The 16,680-nt window shown below is 45.1% G+C and overlaps 1 pseudogene; it reads left to right on the top strand.

Moving 5' to 3' along the window:
• The first annotated feature begins 550 nt into the window (after positions 1–550).
• LOC124235231 (serine/threonine-protein kinase MARK2-like) lies at positions 551–16,297 on the top strand (annotated as a pseudogene).
• Positions 16,298–16,680: the final 383 nt, after the last annotated feature.

Here is a 16,680-nt window from a genome sequence, read left to right as displayed (position 1 = left end):
GTGGACGTCCAAATGCCCGCCCAGATTTCTGCAGCTTCCCCTGGGCTTCCGTGCTCTGGCCTCCGGAGCTCCAGCTTCCCGGACACCATGTTTACGCCGCTTGTTTTGACCTAGATGTGAAATTAACACCTCTTCCCAGCGCCGGAAGATACTTGTTCACACACTGCAGCAAATACCTCCCCAGAGTCGTCTGGCTTCCCCAGCGCTGGATCCCTTTTGTCAGAGGACACCCAGCCCCCACACCCAATCTCTCTCCTTCCTGTACCAAGGGACAAGATGTTCTCCCACGCTGAATCCAGAAAATCTATCAGTTTATTTTCTAAAAAAAAAAAGAAAGAAAGAAAGAAAAAATTTCAACCCAAAAAGGAATTCTGATGCCAGCTGTTACTTTAATTAAAAAAGAAAAAAATTCAACTCATTACTGGCTAAAACGCTAACAGAGGAATTCCAGAGTTCAGGGACTGTGGGGCAAATTTTTCGTTGTGGTGGTTTTCAGTATCTTCCATATTTATGTGCATATTCCTTTTCAAATAAGAAACACAAAAGAAAAATGGTGTTATTGCTTAAAGCACTCACTTCTGAGCGAGGGTGTGAGGCCTCTGTGGGGGAGGATGGGGAGGATGAAGGAGCCCAGCTCCTGAGCGCCCCCAGGCGGAGGAGCCTGTTGGCGCCCTCTGCTTTCCAAGGTCTGCTAAAGCTGCTCTTGCAAAGGTCACCCCTATCCGTCCCTTCGAAAGCCAATGAATGGCCTTTTCTCATCCTCATCCTTCTCTGTTGGCGCCTGCTAACAGGAAGGCGGGGGGGGGGGCCGTCGCATTCCGGGTGTAAAAGACCCTGCCAGGAGGGGGCCCTGGCGGCCAGGAGGGTGCAGGAGCGGGAGAGGCGCGATGGAGCACTTCCTAACAGACCGTCGTCACCTAGTGGGTTCGCTAACCTCAACTGTAATGAGCGCAGCCACAGTGTTTGCTGCCACTCATCAGCACAGCTGCTTAATTGCTTGAACGAAGCAGTTTGCCTATTGGGGGCTACAAATTAAAAGGTCGTGTTCAGTTTGTGTGTTTCCTGAATTTTAATTTAATTTGCAGCGTTAATCCTTTTCAGGATTCACTGGCACAGACAGCCGCTGTTTGCTAAAGTGAGCAGGACCGCCTCAGGCCTCTTCGCTGCTCTCCTCCCAGCCCAGCGGAGCCTCAAATTAGTTGGGGAGGGGAGTATACACTCAGCGCTCAATAACCACAGTACTTGATTGAAAACGTGAACTAGTTCCCACAATTAAGGGCGACCCAGCAAGATTCCAGCATTTCCAGGATTCCCAGCTGCTCCAGGAAGGGAGCAGCTGCTGGGTCAATGAAGGCCTGAGTGAAGATGCTGAAATGTTGCCAGGTACTGGAAACCTCCAGACTAATAATAGATCTGAGAAGGATGAGCGAGACCGAGGGGAGTGAGGAGGACCACAGAGACTCACATTTCCTGGAAGCTCGGTGGAATATCTTCACTCAAAGGGCTAGGAAGGCCCCTGAACCCAGCCTAGCTCTGGCTCTGAAGGATCACACATCCTATCGCTGAGCTCCAGGGAGCAGAGCAGGGGGGACAGGGCCAAAGCTGCCTTCTCTGCAGGTGCAGCGCTTGGCCAGGCGACTGCAAGTTTACAATGGGAAGAGAAGAAAGAATATGATACCCTTAAGGGGTTCTCATTCTGCAGATTTATTTCGCAATTCATGTTTATTATCCACATCTATGCAAAATAAACCATTTTATTGATCAATTTCACTAAATTGCAACAAGTTTTATAAGTTCTCTTCATTGGCTTTTTAAAGTGGCCATATTATTTTTCAACGAGCTCCAGCAATGACAGGCTTTCAGTAAATGTGACTGACTGTATATCCCTACTGTCACCAGTTGGGTCATTCCAACCTGAAGTCAAAACCGGAATCTCCATCAGAGACAGAGAAGAAAGAAACAAAACCTTGTTTCTCTGGCTCCAATTCTACCCGCAATAGCAGAATCCAGCCCTGCCCTAGCCCACACCCCACTCCGCAAATACGTCTGGGAGCTCCATGGAGTGTCCTCGGGGTTTCTCCTCCCTGTTCCATGTGCCACGGCCACGCTCCTGCCCCTGCTCCTTCCAAAGCCCAAGCCAAGCCTGGTGTGGGCTGCTCTGGTCCTTGGCCAGGCCGCCTGCTCCCCGGTGAACTGGGACAGGGGTTTGTGTTGACTTGGCACGTGGCCGAGTTACCACGTGTGGAAACCGCAGTAACGAGGAGCTTTAAGGTTCTTTTATTTCAGTCTCCATCCTCAGGCTCTGGCACAAGCGCCGAGCACAGGGAGGATGGGCAGGCGGATCTAGAACGCAGTTGCTCCTGCAGCCTCCCCTCCCTTTATACACTGAGCCGTGTTCCTCAGACCAAATTTGTGTTCTCCCATCCTCTCTTCCCTTCAATTCTTTCCCAAAAGACTCCTAGTCATTTCCACAAATGGCCCCCAGAAGGGCGCCACCCCATACGGGGGCACAATAACCAGTAACAATTGCCTCCATGCAAAGCCTCCCCCTCCTGCACTCCTGTGTGTAAACGTTCCGATTCTCTCTCCTGCCAGCAGAGGGAAAGGGTCTGGATAGAGATTCTTGGGGATGGGAGCAGGGTAATGCCCAGAGAAAGAGGGCCTCCCTCAATCTTCTCCTTCCAGAGAAAGTCAGCCCCCATTTGGCAACCACCCACCACCACCCCTAGCAGAGACAAGGCACAAAAGTTTCTGTCAGAAGCGTTTCACTCTAAACATTGCCCTTGCACAGTTCACAGGACCCAGAAACACACTGTCACTTTAAGTTAAACACTACATTTATACCCAAAAAGCAGAAAAACCTTGTGTAAATTCTTGATTCAACTCAAGTCTTTTTTGGAAATCAGTCTCTTTTCTGACATTAGAAATTCTGTAGAATTCACAAAATCAAATTAAGTACCAAGAGTCCTTGAATGCCCCATGGCCTGGTAGAATCAGAGACTCAGGTTAGGTTCTGAAGTCCTGTTTCTCCTCCCTATGCACACACAGACATGCACATACACACACACACAAGTGCACACACACACATACACAAGTGTGCGCACACACTGACTTTTCTCCTATTTGAAATATTTCTACCTCCAGTCACTCTTGACCTTCTACAGGTCTCTCAACAGTTCCAGCCTCCCGACCTTCCACAGAAGAGGGAGAATCTATTTGTACAGCATCAGATCAGATAGGCATAGTCACTCCAGTTGCTTTGGCCCATTGACACAACACTCTGAATGAGGAAAGAAATTATTAGACCTTTTGGTGCCTTTGATTCAACCGTAAGAGTAGAAGAAAAGAAAGAGAGAGAGAGCATAGCTAGAGGGAGATAGATAAATGAAGCTCAAAAGCAATTTGGGCTGGATTCTGAATCAATGGAAAATGTGGTGAAGCTGCTTAAGAAAGTATGTCCGTCTTAGTCCGGTCAGGCTGCTCTAGTAAAAGACCATAGAGTGGGTGGCTTACAAACAACACATCTCTCACAGTTCTGGAGGCCGGGAAGTCCCATGATCTAGGTGCCGGCAGATTTGGTGTCTAGTGAGAGCCACTTTCTAGTTCACAGACAGCCATTTTTTCATTGTGTCCTCACGTGACAGAAGGGGCAAGGGAGCTCTCTGGGTCTTCTTTTATAAGGGCACAATCCCATGCATGAGGGCTTTACCCTCATGATCTAATCACCTCCCAATGGCCCCACCTCCTAATGCCATCACATTGGGGGTTAGGTTTAACATATGAATCTTGGGGGGTGAAGGGGGACTCAAACATTCAGGCCATAGCAATGTGTGTCACTCAAACCATAGGAGTGGCTGAGCACTGGTTTGGTCCTCTATGCTGTATCCACTGGAGGAAAACATACTTGCTTCCTAATTATTACCACAAACTTGGTGGCTGAAAACAACAGAAATTTATTATCTCAAAATTCTGGAGGCCAGATGTCCAAAATACAGGTGTCCACAGAGACACATTCCCTCCAGAGGCTCTAGGGAAGAATCCTTCTTTGCCTCTTCCAGCTTCTGGTGGCTCCTGGCATCCTTGTCTTGTGGCTGCATCTCTCCAGTCTCTGCCTCCATCTTCATATGGCCTTCTTCCCTATGTGGTGCAGCCTAAATCCGGGATGATCTCACGTCAAGATGCTTAATTTAATTACATATGATCTATTTCCAAAGAAGATCACATGCACAGGCACCGGGGGTTAGAACTTAGATATATCTCCTAGGGGCCACCGTTCAACCCATTACAGAACGTATTTTCTCCTAGCCAATCTTCCGCTTGCTCTTTGAAGCAACCCAGGGAAGATTATACAAAATGCACTTAAATCCCAGATAACCTGAGAGAGAGGGTTTCTCTCTCTATCTCTAAAAAAAGTGACTCTATAAAAACAACACTGTAGACAGAGCCCGTGTTGTTTTAAGCTTCTCTAGCACCCTGAGGCTCAGAGCAGGGTGCTCTGAAACAGATGGCAGCATTTCCCTTGAATTTTCTGGTGTTAACAGAGATAAGATAGGGAGAGATGAAGGTTGAACAAACAGATTATAAAGACCTCTTCCCATTTACTGCCCTCCTCTTCACCTCCACTCCAACCACACAGACATCATCTGAACAGAGAGACCAAAGTCGAGTATGTGGCAGGTAAATATTTCACAGGAGAAAGCATAAATGAATTTATAAGCAAGTGAATGGTTCTTCTAAAGCCCTGAAATTTTCTAGTATGTAATCATAGGCAAAAGAATCAACAAGGCAGATAATTTGATCTAATTTGACCGGTAGTTTTTAAATGCCTACTTTGCCTTCTACTCTGAAGTTGGGAGTGAAGTGAGATATGCAACAAATACTGGAGCGTCGTCTAATGATGGTGGTGGAGCTGGTGGTAACAGCGTCAGTCAATATTGGTTAAGTTCTACGATGGGCCAGGCAATGTGCTTAATGTGGAATTATTGAACACACTTTGGTAAATACGTGCTTCTTTATTAATGCATTAAATAACAAAATCTAATGGCAGGCCTAATAATCACCATAATTTCAAAGTAACAAGAAGCATAAATGGCATTTTGAGAAACCTGTGACAACTTGATGTAACATGACTGTATCTATGATTTCTATTGCTGACAAAGTTATAGGTTCTGCTCATACGACTGAGGGCTGTTGCTACATTCTTAACTGAAAGAAAGGCTACACTTTAGAGGTTAATAAATTAAAGAGGTAGTTTTCTTTCCCATCCAAGTTTTCTCCATAGATCTGAATTTTTCCCATGGATCGCTTATCCATGGACCCCCCGATCTAGGTACACACTGAGCCAAGCTTTCCCTTTCTCTTAGGGGACCTTTTTCTGAATAATCTGTCTTCCCCTAGAAATGTCAAGAGTACTGGAGAATCACCAGCAGTCAGATCATCTTCTCATCACCTGGAAAGCAAAGTCAGTGTTTCAGAGGTAACTACTGGACAGGAGACTTCCCCTCCTCCACACAGGAGGGGTGGTGGCCACCCACCCCATGCGCTCAGCCATCCTATCCCACAGGGTGTCCTGGGAGACATCAGTCCACTGAAATACTTCAATCCATGGTCAAGTGAGCTTAGGAAATGCTGCCTCAGCTCTGTCCCTTTGAGAAATTCACGATGTATATTAGCACGGTAAAGGCTCTTTGAGGCACTGCAAAGTGGTTTACGTAACCCAAACATGACCCGACCACAGAACTGCCCTCCCTCCTTTTTGCCGTGGTCTAACTAGCAGTTTCATAGAACACAGAACACACCTTGGGAAACACTAATTTGTGTAGTGTTAAAAGTACCACAAAACAACTCCCCGACCAACCAAAATAAACTGGCTCCAAATTAAACCCCTGGGTTTTTCCTACAACAAATCCAGAACTAGCTCCAGGCAGAAGAGAGAAACTGTGTGCCTGGGTAGTTTTGGTTATGCCCAGCAATGCACAAACACAGTTGAATGAAACCATGGCTCTTCTATTCCATGAAGTTCTATAGTCAACGTCTACCTAGTGAGTGAAAACCCATCTCATAATCCCCGCTAAACCACGATAATCACAGAAGTTTTCAATACAGCTGTAGTGATCTGATTTATTAATTAGTACGCTTGTGTCAAGTAACAGAATCCACTGTAGGGACTTAAACAGAAAGGCATCAGAAGGTGAAAAGGCATCTCACAAAACTCAAAGATAGGAATGCAACCAAACTTCTCTCTCCATCTCTATCTCTATTGCTGTCTCCTCTCTGACTTGCTGTGTCTCTTCATTCTTCACTCACTCACTCACTCTAGTATGCTTTTGTTTTAACAGAAATGCTCACATTCGCTTTCCTTCACCCAAGCTCCCCCCTACCCCCCTGCCCAGCATTGACTAGCTCCCTCTGATTTTCCAGTCCATATGACAGAAAAACATGGCTACTGTGAGCTCCTGAGTTTAAAGTTACAACTATGACAAGAGAGACTGAACTCTGCCTGGTCCAGTGTGGGTCAGGCACCTCCCCTGGCCTGCCAGGGGCCATCCCCATGATATTGTGAGGAGCGGATGAGGAGGGGGAGCCATTTCCACAAACGGGGGTGGCAGGTAGTGGCAGGTAGGGGGGCAGGATGAAAGACAGACAACCTGCGTCTGTTACATCCGGGCAATTGCTTGAACAGAGCAAAGACTTGCTTAGTTGATCATACACGTGCTATTCATTCGCTTACTGTTAACAACCTAAATGTGGCTTCAGGCTGAAATACAATAAGAAATCTGTGTAAGCGGCAAAATGTGTTCATTCCCTCTTCTAAACCCCGGGACAAAGGCATGTTAGAAACAATTAAAATCAGCAGGATAGAGAGTGAAGAAGGAATTACTCAAATGCAATTAATAATCATTAATAATTAGTAATCGTTCCACCCACACACTAGGATTCTACCTTTGTTGTTAATAAGCTAAGTACTCAAGGGTTACATATTTTTCTGTGTTTTTTTAATTTCTTTTCAAGTATTCTGTAATTATTCTCAAGTTAGCCTTCTGTGTGAGCATGAATCTCCAGGGGAGAGTCTTATTCTCTCATAGCATTTCACAACGTGATCCCAATACACCCCCAGGTTCACCTCCACCACTTCCCACACCCACCTGTGTTCCAGCCACATGGAATGTCTTGCCCCTCCCAGATCAATGGGACATACTTGTGCTAAAAATTATTCATTGTTTATCTGAAATTCAAATTTAACTGTATGCACTCTACCTTTATTTACTAAATCTGGCAGCCCTAACCAAACCACACTGTGCTTTCAAACCAACTTGTCATTGTCACATAGTCTTTTCCCTTGGGATACACTCCACCAGCCCCCTCCCCTCGGCAAACTCAGTCTTCAAGAATGAGTTCAAATGCCCTTTTCTCTGTAAAGCTTTCCCTATTTTCCTCATGTAGTTGGACCATCCTGCAATATTTTCTCAAATATCTATTCAAGACTTAGAACAGTGAACTGGCTACCTGTGTCCCTGACTGACAGTGAGCTCTTCAAGGGCACTGCCGGGTCAGAGCATCTTTGAATGTTCATGCTCGGTATGAAGTAGATACTTAATAAATGTTTGTGGAAGGGATGAATTAATGAATTTCTTTGTAAATAAACTATTGCTGTTATGTATTATAGCCACCCTACTCCTATTTCCCCCTCACACACTGATTCATCTCCTTAAAACAGTATTTTTCAAACCTCAAGCCATTCCTTAGTAGGAAGGAAAATCAATTTAGTGGGTAAATACCAGCATGAAACAGTATAGAGTGAAGTAGAGGGAGACAGAGTGTAGTAGAATGGAGTAGATAATCGAGCGTAGCACACACAGTAAAGTTAAATCTTGTTTTGTTAAACTGAAGTTTCAGTTGTGTGTGTGTGTGTGTGTGTGTGTGTGTGTCTGTACTAGGTTTCAATGTAAAATTTATTTCTTACTGTAGCTTACAGTCAAAATAGTATGAAAGCCACCACCTTGTTAGGAACATCAGGAGTAGCTGTGAGTCTCTGTTACTGTATCTTGTGATTTCCTGGCACTGCCTTCAAACACCTTCAATGGCTCCCCATTTCCTGCATTCAAGGCCTTCTATAATCTGGCCTCAACCTATTACTTAGCCCTTTCTTCCCGCAAATAACTACTCGAACCATCCACCTCAGAAAAATGACCTACTGCTTGCCCATCCCACCTCCCGAATGGACAAGATACACTCCTTGCTTCATAAGTTTTGCTCACCTTGTCCCATAGTCACCCCACTCCCCCTGCCATCCCTAATGGCCCCTCCTCTCTGCTTTCCTAAGGCACACACATTTAAAGCCCGATTCATGTTTGTGTGACCTTGGGCAAGTTACTTCCGACCTGAGCACTGGCTCCTTACTGATAAAAAGAGGGGGATTGATTGAAAGGTTCTCTGACACACCCACTAGCTCCAACAGAGGGTCATTCAACGATTCCAAGTCCCATTGTCCTCAGGACAGTAGTAGAATGACCCCTGCTTCCTGACAACATCCAATCCAAAGCAAACTCCTATTTCCTTAAAGGCGCCACAAAATCGCCGAAAACAAATCAAATCCTGTATTAGGTTCTTTCTAACACCCTCTCACTGAGAAGCTCCTTGGCTCTTCACCATGTGCTTTCTCCCTTGCTGCAATGAGTAATGAACCCAACTGATTCAACTACTGATGTGTTCTGGATGGTCTTTAGCTAGAAGCCATTGACACTGGCTCATGGCAAATACTTAATGTTTACTGCAAAATAGCATTAAGATTTTTGTACTACCAAATGACTCCTTGTTTTTTACATGGTGAAAATTTTCTGAATTGTGTGGCAAATGTTGTTTGGTGAGCACAGAGTATACAGTCTAGGCTACATGTGTCAGATTTGCATGAAAAGTGTCAGGCCAAGTGCAACCTACAAGTCCTTTTAATTGGCTGTGGTTTGTTCTCACAGTCACACAAATGACAAATATTTCAAAAACTCTAGCCCCACTGCTCCATGACTGATGTCAATGAGCCACAGAAAACTGAAACAACGAAATGCATTTGGGGTTTTGTTTTTTTTTCCAGAAACCACACTGAAGCCTTTTAGAGAGAGATGCAGTGTATAAATATATTTCAGAATAAAAAATGCTATAGATTTGTGTCACGCTTCATAGATTTCAAAGTTCTCTGATATTACTTTCTGCTGATGTCCAAGCCCACCAGTCATGACTAAAATTAGCTTACTTAGCATTAGTGCTCATTCTGAAAAGAATGCATATAAATCCGGGAAACAAATGTTTTCTTTTCCCAAAAGTGTCTACGTGTTCTTTGCAAATGCTGAAAATCAACTTATAAGCATATATGTAACGGGTGCTCAATCTACTCACATAAATTCTAAATTCCTTTCAACATCTCCCTTCCTCTCAATAGTCTAATGCATAGTAGAGTCTAAAAAATAAATGGATACATGTTTAAAAATAAAGTACTAAGTGACTACTACATAGATCTCCTTATTTGATCTTCACAGCTACCCAGCAAGGTACATGTGAGGATATTAAAATTAAGCAACATTTCTGTAATGGATTGAATTATATTTCTTGACCATCCCCCATTTTTTTTATATTGAAGTCCTAACCCCCAATGTGACTGTATTTGGAGATAGGACTTTTAAGGAAGTAATTAGGGTTAAATGAGATCATAACGGTGGGGCCCTAATTCTATGGGACTAGTGTCCTTATAAAAAGAAAAAGAGACATCAGATATCTCTCCCTCCAAGTGTGCTCACAGGAGAAAACCATGTGAGGACACAGTGAGAAGGCAGTGGCTGTCTGCAAGCCAGGAAGAGGCCTCGCAGAAATAAACCCTATCGGTACTTTGATTTTGGACTTCCAACCTCTGCAACTATGAGAAAATAAATATCTGTTCTTTAAGCCACCCAATCAGGGGTATTCTGTTTGGCAGCCCAAGCAGATTAATACAAATTCCAAAGTCAAAAAGATAATAAATGGTAAAGATAGGATCTCTAGACACCAAGCCTAGTATTGTTTCTAACACACCGTGCAAAAGTGTTTCTAAACGTCATTTCAAACCTGACCTTGGACTAATTATGTACTTTCCAGGAGCTCAGAGAGATCAAAAAGAAACACATCCCCTTTGCATGCAACTCATATACAGTGGTTTGCTATCTGTTGTTTCGGCATAATTTTTCTCATTGGAAGTGACTAGAACTGGGGCTGTAGCTCAGCCTGCTGGAATTCTACCTTGCCCAGCATCGGGAACTACCCTCAATGCTTTCTCTTCCATTTTAACTTGACCTGGTGGCAGCAGCCCTGAGGCCAGAGGCTGCAGTATAGACAGGCTGGGATCGAAGTTTTGTCCGGTGTCAGGATCTACTCCAATCTTTCTTTTGCTTTTCTTTTTACTTTACATATTGGTAGGGGCCCTGAGGCTAGAGGCTATAACACAGACTGGCCAGAATCCAGTTTGGGCCCAGTATCAGGATGGACCTCGACACTTTGACTTTCAGTTTTGCTTTACCTAGTGGTAGTGCCCCGAGGTGGAGGCAGAAGTTCAGACCAGCCAAAATCCAAGCTTGGTCATCAGGATCTACCCCTACTCTCCATTACTTTTATTATTTTAGCTATTATAAATAACAATAATCAAAGAACTGTGTATTCTGCTTTCTTCTTATTACTTCGCATGTCCATATGCATCCAGTGAGCCAACTCCCCAGAAACTGGATCCATCATTTCTAAATTCCACTGGCAACTTTTACTTCAAGTGCAGAACTTAGTCTAACTGATTACAGCACAGCTGCAATTCCATACCATGGATGACTCCATGGCCATCCAGGAATCAAAGTTTGTCAAGCCTTGCCCTCTCATCCTTTCTCTTCCCAAACCACATGTTTCAGTGAGTCAGGGTCATTCTACTGAATCCCACTTCTGACACCAACTACCTGCAGTTAGCCAAAATGTGAGGTTTGAGGTACAGTCTTTCAGAATGCTAAGTCTCCCCAAAACTTCTGACACCATGTGCAAGAATTGGCTCCAACTAAAAAGTTAGTGGGCACAGTCTTCATGAGTGTCTTCACTTCTGACACCAACTGCAAGTTCAGGGAGTTCTCAAAGCCACCCTTGGCCTTGATCATGCATTCAAAGGACTCACAGAATTCACTGGAAGCTATTGTACTCATAGTTACAGTTTATTACAGAAAAAACATGCAGATGAAAATTTACCAAATGAAGAGACACGTAGGAAAGAGTCTGGGAGGTTTCCAAATGTAAAGCTTTGCTGCCATCAGGATGTACTCCTCTCCCATCACTGATGTGTAACAATATGTGTGAAGCATGGCCAAGCAGAGAAGCTCACCCAATCTTCAGTGTCTAGAGTTTTTATGGGGACTTCATATGAAGGCATGATTGATTGATTGGCCGTGTGGTTGAAGTCAGCATTCAGCTCTCTCTCTCCCCCTAGAAGAAGGGCTGATTATCATGTGGTCCAAGAGGCCCACCAGGAGTCACCTTGGTCGTGTTAGCATAAAGTATCAAGTGTGACCCAAGAGGCCCACTGTAAGTAAAAAAAGACATTCCTATCACTCAGGAAATTCCAAGGGTTTAGAAGTTACCTCACAGGAACCAGGGATAAAGGCCAGACCTCTCTTTGGGCGAGAGACCTCTCTTTTGGGCCAAGTTCTTTACTACACCCCATTCATCTGCTTATGCCTCACAGATATCTATTACAAAAGCAGTTACAATGAAAAATAAAAATAGTAGCTACATTGGGAGTGTACTAGCTGCCAGGCACTCTGCACTTACTTTTGTCTAATTCTCAAGACAACTCTGCAAAGTTGGTCTATCCCATTTTACAGATGAGAAAATTGAGGCTCAGAAAAGTTGCCCAAAGTTTTAGAGATGGAAAGTAACAGATTTGACCATGTTGACGTAGCCCCGCCTTGGGCTAATTACATCCATGTTGCCAACTACATTCACTCATTCATTCTGCAAACATTTATTTTATGTCCTCTATGTACCAGGAACTGTTCTAGGTGCTAGAGATATAGCAAATAACAAAACAGACAAAAATCATTGCTCACATGGAGTAGATATTCTAATGCGGGAGAGGGACAGAAAATTAGTAAATAAGCAAAATACATATTTTGAATGGTGATATTTCTGTGGAAAAAAAAAGCAACATGTACACTTTGTTTGGACCTTTATTCAAACATATCAACTGTAACATCACATCTTTCAGACAACTGGGAAATTTGAATATGGACTGGTATTATATGATCCTATTAACTTTGTTAGACTTGATGATGGCATGATGTCTGTGTTCCAAAAACAGGTATTTATCTATTAAAGATGCAGACTGAGGTATTTATGGATAAAATAAGATTGCAAAAATGTTGATAATTACTGATGTTGATGACCAAAATGTGAGGAAGGGCCTTTATACTAATATTTATAGTTTTGTGTGTGTTTAAAAATTTACATAACACAAAGTTTTTTAAAAAAGAAAGAAACCAATGGATAGGGGTGGCAGATAGATCTTACAAGACCAAATAGGTAGATCAGGGAAGGCCTTACTGAGAAGGTGACACTGGAAGCAAATACTTGAAGGAGGTAGGGAGGGGCCATGTGGATCTCTTGGGAAAGAACATTCCAGGCAGAAGTATGAGCTAGTGCAAAGCACTGAGGTGGAGTGTGCCCGTCAGGGCATGTTTGAGGAAGAAGCAGCCCAATGGCTGGAAAGGAATTAGCAACTGATAAAATAGTAGGAGCTGGCATCAGGAGTTAACAGAGGTGAGTGGCGAAGAGTGAAAATGGATGCAGGGCCATATCCAACAAAGAATTCATACCAAACTCTATAAAGTGTACCCACAAACCAATAAGAAAAATGCAGGCAACTCAACAGAAAAAAATGGGCAAAAGACTGAATAAGACTTTTCACAGAAGAGGAAATAGCTAATAAGCTTATGAGAAGGTGTTCTACTCCATTAGGCATCAGGGAAATGCAAATTAAAACCACAATGCAACACCACTACACACCCACAGAAAGGTTAAAATTAAAAGACAGGCAATACTAGATATCAGAGAGGAAACAGAACTCTCATCCACTGCTGGTGGGTGTGCTAAGTGGCACAAATAGTGTCTACTAAAACCAAAAATATGCATACCTTTAAGCAATCAATTCCATTTCTAGGTATATATCCAACAGAAAACCATGTAAATGTCCACCAAAGGCTGGAACAAGAATGTTCAGAGCACTGAACGCTGAACAGCGAGAACTTCCCAAATGCCTGGTAACAGCAAAATGGATAAACAGGTTACTACCCAGCATTCAGAATAACAAAGTAAACAATATAGATGAATCTCACAAAAATAGTGAGCAAAGGAAGTGGACACAAAGGATTTAATACTGTGCGATTCCATTTATGTAAAGTTCAAGAACAAGCAAAACTAACTTAGGCTGTCACGAGACAGAATGGTGATCACCAGTGCGGAGGAGAAAATGACTGGAAAGGGGGGCCGAGGGGACTTGGGGGAGCTGGGAATATCTTGTTTCTTGATCTGGATGCTGGTTAAGTCCACGAGTTCAATGTGTGAACAGCCACCAAGAGACACACTGATGATTCGTGCATTTTTCTCCATCTGTATTATACTTCAAGGAAACATTTTAAAATCATGTAGGGATATCTTGGTTCCCTCCTCTGAGGTACCAGTGACATGTCCAACACCCAGATGCCCCTACCCCCATCCCATGCTGAATAAGAGGGACACAGGGCACGGATTGTCGGTTTAAAAAGAGAAAAAAAAAAGAGAAGACATGCTTTTCTCAGCTCACAGCTGCAACGTCTACAGTTAAAGACACTGAAACTAACATAGCGAGTTCTCCAGCTTCTGGAAGGAAGGAATCAACACTTAAGAACTGGGGCAAAACTGTAAACAAAAAATGAAGATATGACAGCTATCTTCCCCTCAGCACTACAGATGTTGACAAGGTAACTTACTGTGTCTTATGCAACCGAACGTTTTGGTATAGTACCATGATACCTGTTAAGTTTGGCACCATTTTGACAGCAATTTTTCAGAGTTTAAGGGAAAAGGGACTGAATATTTAAAGTATAGACATTATGAGCTCTTTAAAAGCCAAAAATTACAACTTTTCAAACTAGAAATGAAACGGCACAGAGGCATCCCACAGGTTTTAACTTCTAATAAGGTAAATATTGATTACTGTAACCCACATAAACAAAAAGCTCTCTGGGGTCCTTAATAATTTTTTTAAAAAGAGTAAAGGGTCTCACTTGAGCCCAGAAAGTGAGAAACTCCCTGTGGGTTATTGATTGTTGTGAAAACCACTTGCTGAGAGTTCTGTTTCTTCCTCTCCCTTCACAAGGAGCTGCTGTTTGGGAACTCCAAGTCCCTGGCTGGGCCTAGGTTATCAGTCCTTCTAGTTCAGGAAGCTACTTTTCAGTGACCTGAGGGACTTTGACCAAGTCTCTAGCTTGTTTCCTCCATGGTATTTTGGGCCACTTTGGTAGTTGGGGTTTTCTTTTCTTTTCTTTTTCTCATTTCTTTATTCTTTCATCTTTACTTTTATTATTTTTAAATTCTTTTTACCCAATTTTTTTAAATTTAGTTTGTCGGTATTTATTTTTCTTTTTTGTCTGGCATTGTGGTTCCCTTAGAAAGACCAGTTCCTCCTCACCTCCAAGCGCGGCAGTGAGTCCAACACGCTGCGGCCCCTCAGCCACCTCTGCTGAGAGGCTCATGCTGACGGCGTCTCCGGGAGACCACTGGGGAGAGTCACGGCTGGGCTGAAGGGGGCGCAGCACATCCTGACTGGGGAAGCGAGAGCCGGGAAGGTCAGTAAGGAGACTCGCCTCCTCCAGTCCAGAGACTGTCCCACAGGCAGGAATCGTGAAGGCTTGGATCATCCCAACATAGTGAAGTATCTGAAGTGACGGCGGCTGAGGAAACTCTCTGCCTTGTTAGGAGGGGCGCTGGTGGAGGAGGGGTGTTTGAGTCCCTAGGGCTCATGGCAGCAGGAAAGACGAGAGGCTGAAGGCAAATTCCACCAGACGGTGTCTGCTGTGCAAACTGTCACCAGAAGCGTATTGTCCATAGAGACTTAAAGGCAGAAGAGGTGCTCGTGGATGCTGCCATGAATGTCAAACTTGCATACTTCAGCTTCAGCAACAAATTCACCTTTTACAACAAGCTGGATACCTTCTGTGGCAGTCCCCCTTATACAGCCTGGGAACTCTGCCAGGGTCAATGTCTGACCTGGTGGATATATGGAGTCTGGAAGTTATTCTGCATGCACGGGTTGATGGATTCCTGCCTTTCCATGGAGAGAACTTCTCAGAGCTGTGGGAGCGGGTACTGATCAGCATACATCACATTCCTTTCTAATCAATGGAATGTGAAAATCTGCTTAAGAAATTTCTCATTCTCAATCCTAGCAAGAGAGGCAGTCTAGAGCAAATCGTGAAGGATCCATGAGTTATTGTGGGTCATGAATATGAGGAACTAAAGCCCAAAATGGAGCCACTCCCTGACTACAAGGACCCCCGCGGGCTGAATTCATGGTGTCCGTGGGTTACACACGGAAAGAGAGATCCAGGACTCACTGATAGGCCAGAAATACAATGAGGTACTGGCCACATACCTGCTCCTGATCCGAGGAGAGGGCCCCCCTCCACCCTGAAGCCTCAGCCTTCAGCTGACCTGAGAACAGCAGCGCCCCTTCCCCAGCCCCGAGGAACAGCACAGGGCTCTGCCAACCGCAAGCAGCACAGTTTCAGCAGCCCGCCATTCACACCTTTAACTGCTACCCTAAGAATACTCAGAGGAGCCACGCAGGTCCTGAGGAGGATCAGGGGACAGGGCCACAGCACAGCCCATATGCCTGCCAGCCCCCTACCCAGCCGCAGGGGAAGACCACCCCTGTCCCCCTGCCAACAGCGACCTCTCCACCAGCACAAATCAGAGCAGGAATTCCCCACTCTGGGAGGGGGCCAGCCCTGGCCAGGCCACCATGCAGAGCGGCACAGACATCCTAACTGTGCCAGGGCCCGGGTCCCCCATGGCTTCTGCTTCCGCCACAGTCTCCCCCACCTGCACCAGGAATCCAGGTGGGCCTCTGGGCTGCACCCCATGCAGGGCACCTGCGAGGATGAGGCCAGCACAGCCCCCTGCCGGCCCTGTGGCCTCCTCTAGCCACAACGTCAACATCCGTGGCGGAGTCTCAGGGGTCCAAAGGGAACTCCGCCCACACTGGCGCTAGACCCAGAGATTTTGCCCGAAGTTGAGACCCCAGCCTCTCTCTATGGCAATGGCTACAGCTGACATGGGCCACTGGTTGCTTCTTCAGGAAGTTCAAGATCAAATCCACAGGAAGACGTCTGTGTTTGAGGTTTGCTGGAAGGAACCTGAGTGAACCTGAAATCAAAGACAGAGGGACGACACGCCTCCCTCGCGCGGCGGGCAGGGAGGCAGGGATAAGAAAATCCAAGGCTTTCCAGCGGCCAAGCCGGCTCCCTACGCTTCAGGTGGGGCATGAAGGTCCCAGCTCCGCGAGCCAGGCGGCGATGCGGGAGACGCGGGGCTCCCCGCCGGGGGACTCGCGCGCGGTGGGGCCGTGCACACGCCAGGGCGGCTCCCCCCGGC

This window comes from Equus quagga, chromosome 2 (assembly GCF_021613505.1).
Source record: "Equus quagga isolate Etosha38 chromosome 2, UCLA_HA_Equagga_1.0, whole genome shotgun sequence".
In the NCBI taxonomy this organism is placed as follows: domain Eukaryota; kingdom Metazoa; phylum Chordata; class Mammalia; order Perissodactyla; family Equidae; genus Equus; species Equus quagga.
The sequence above is the reverse complement of the archived record's forward strand: the minus strand, read 5'-3'. Positions and strand labels throughout refer to the sequence as shown.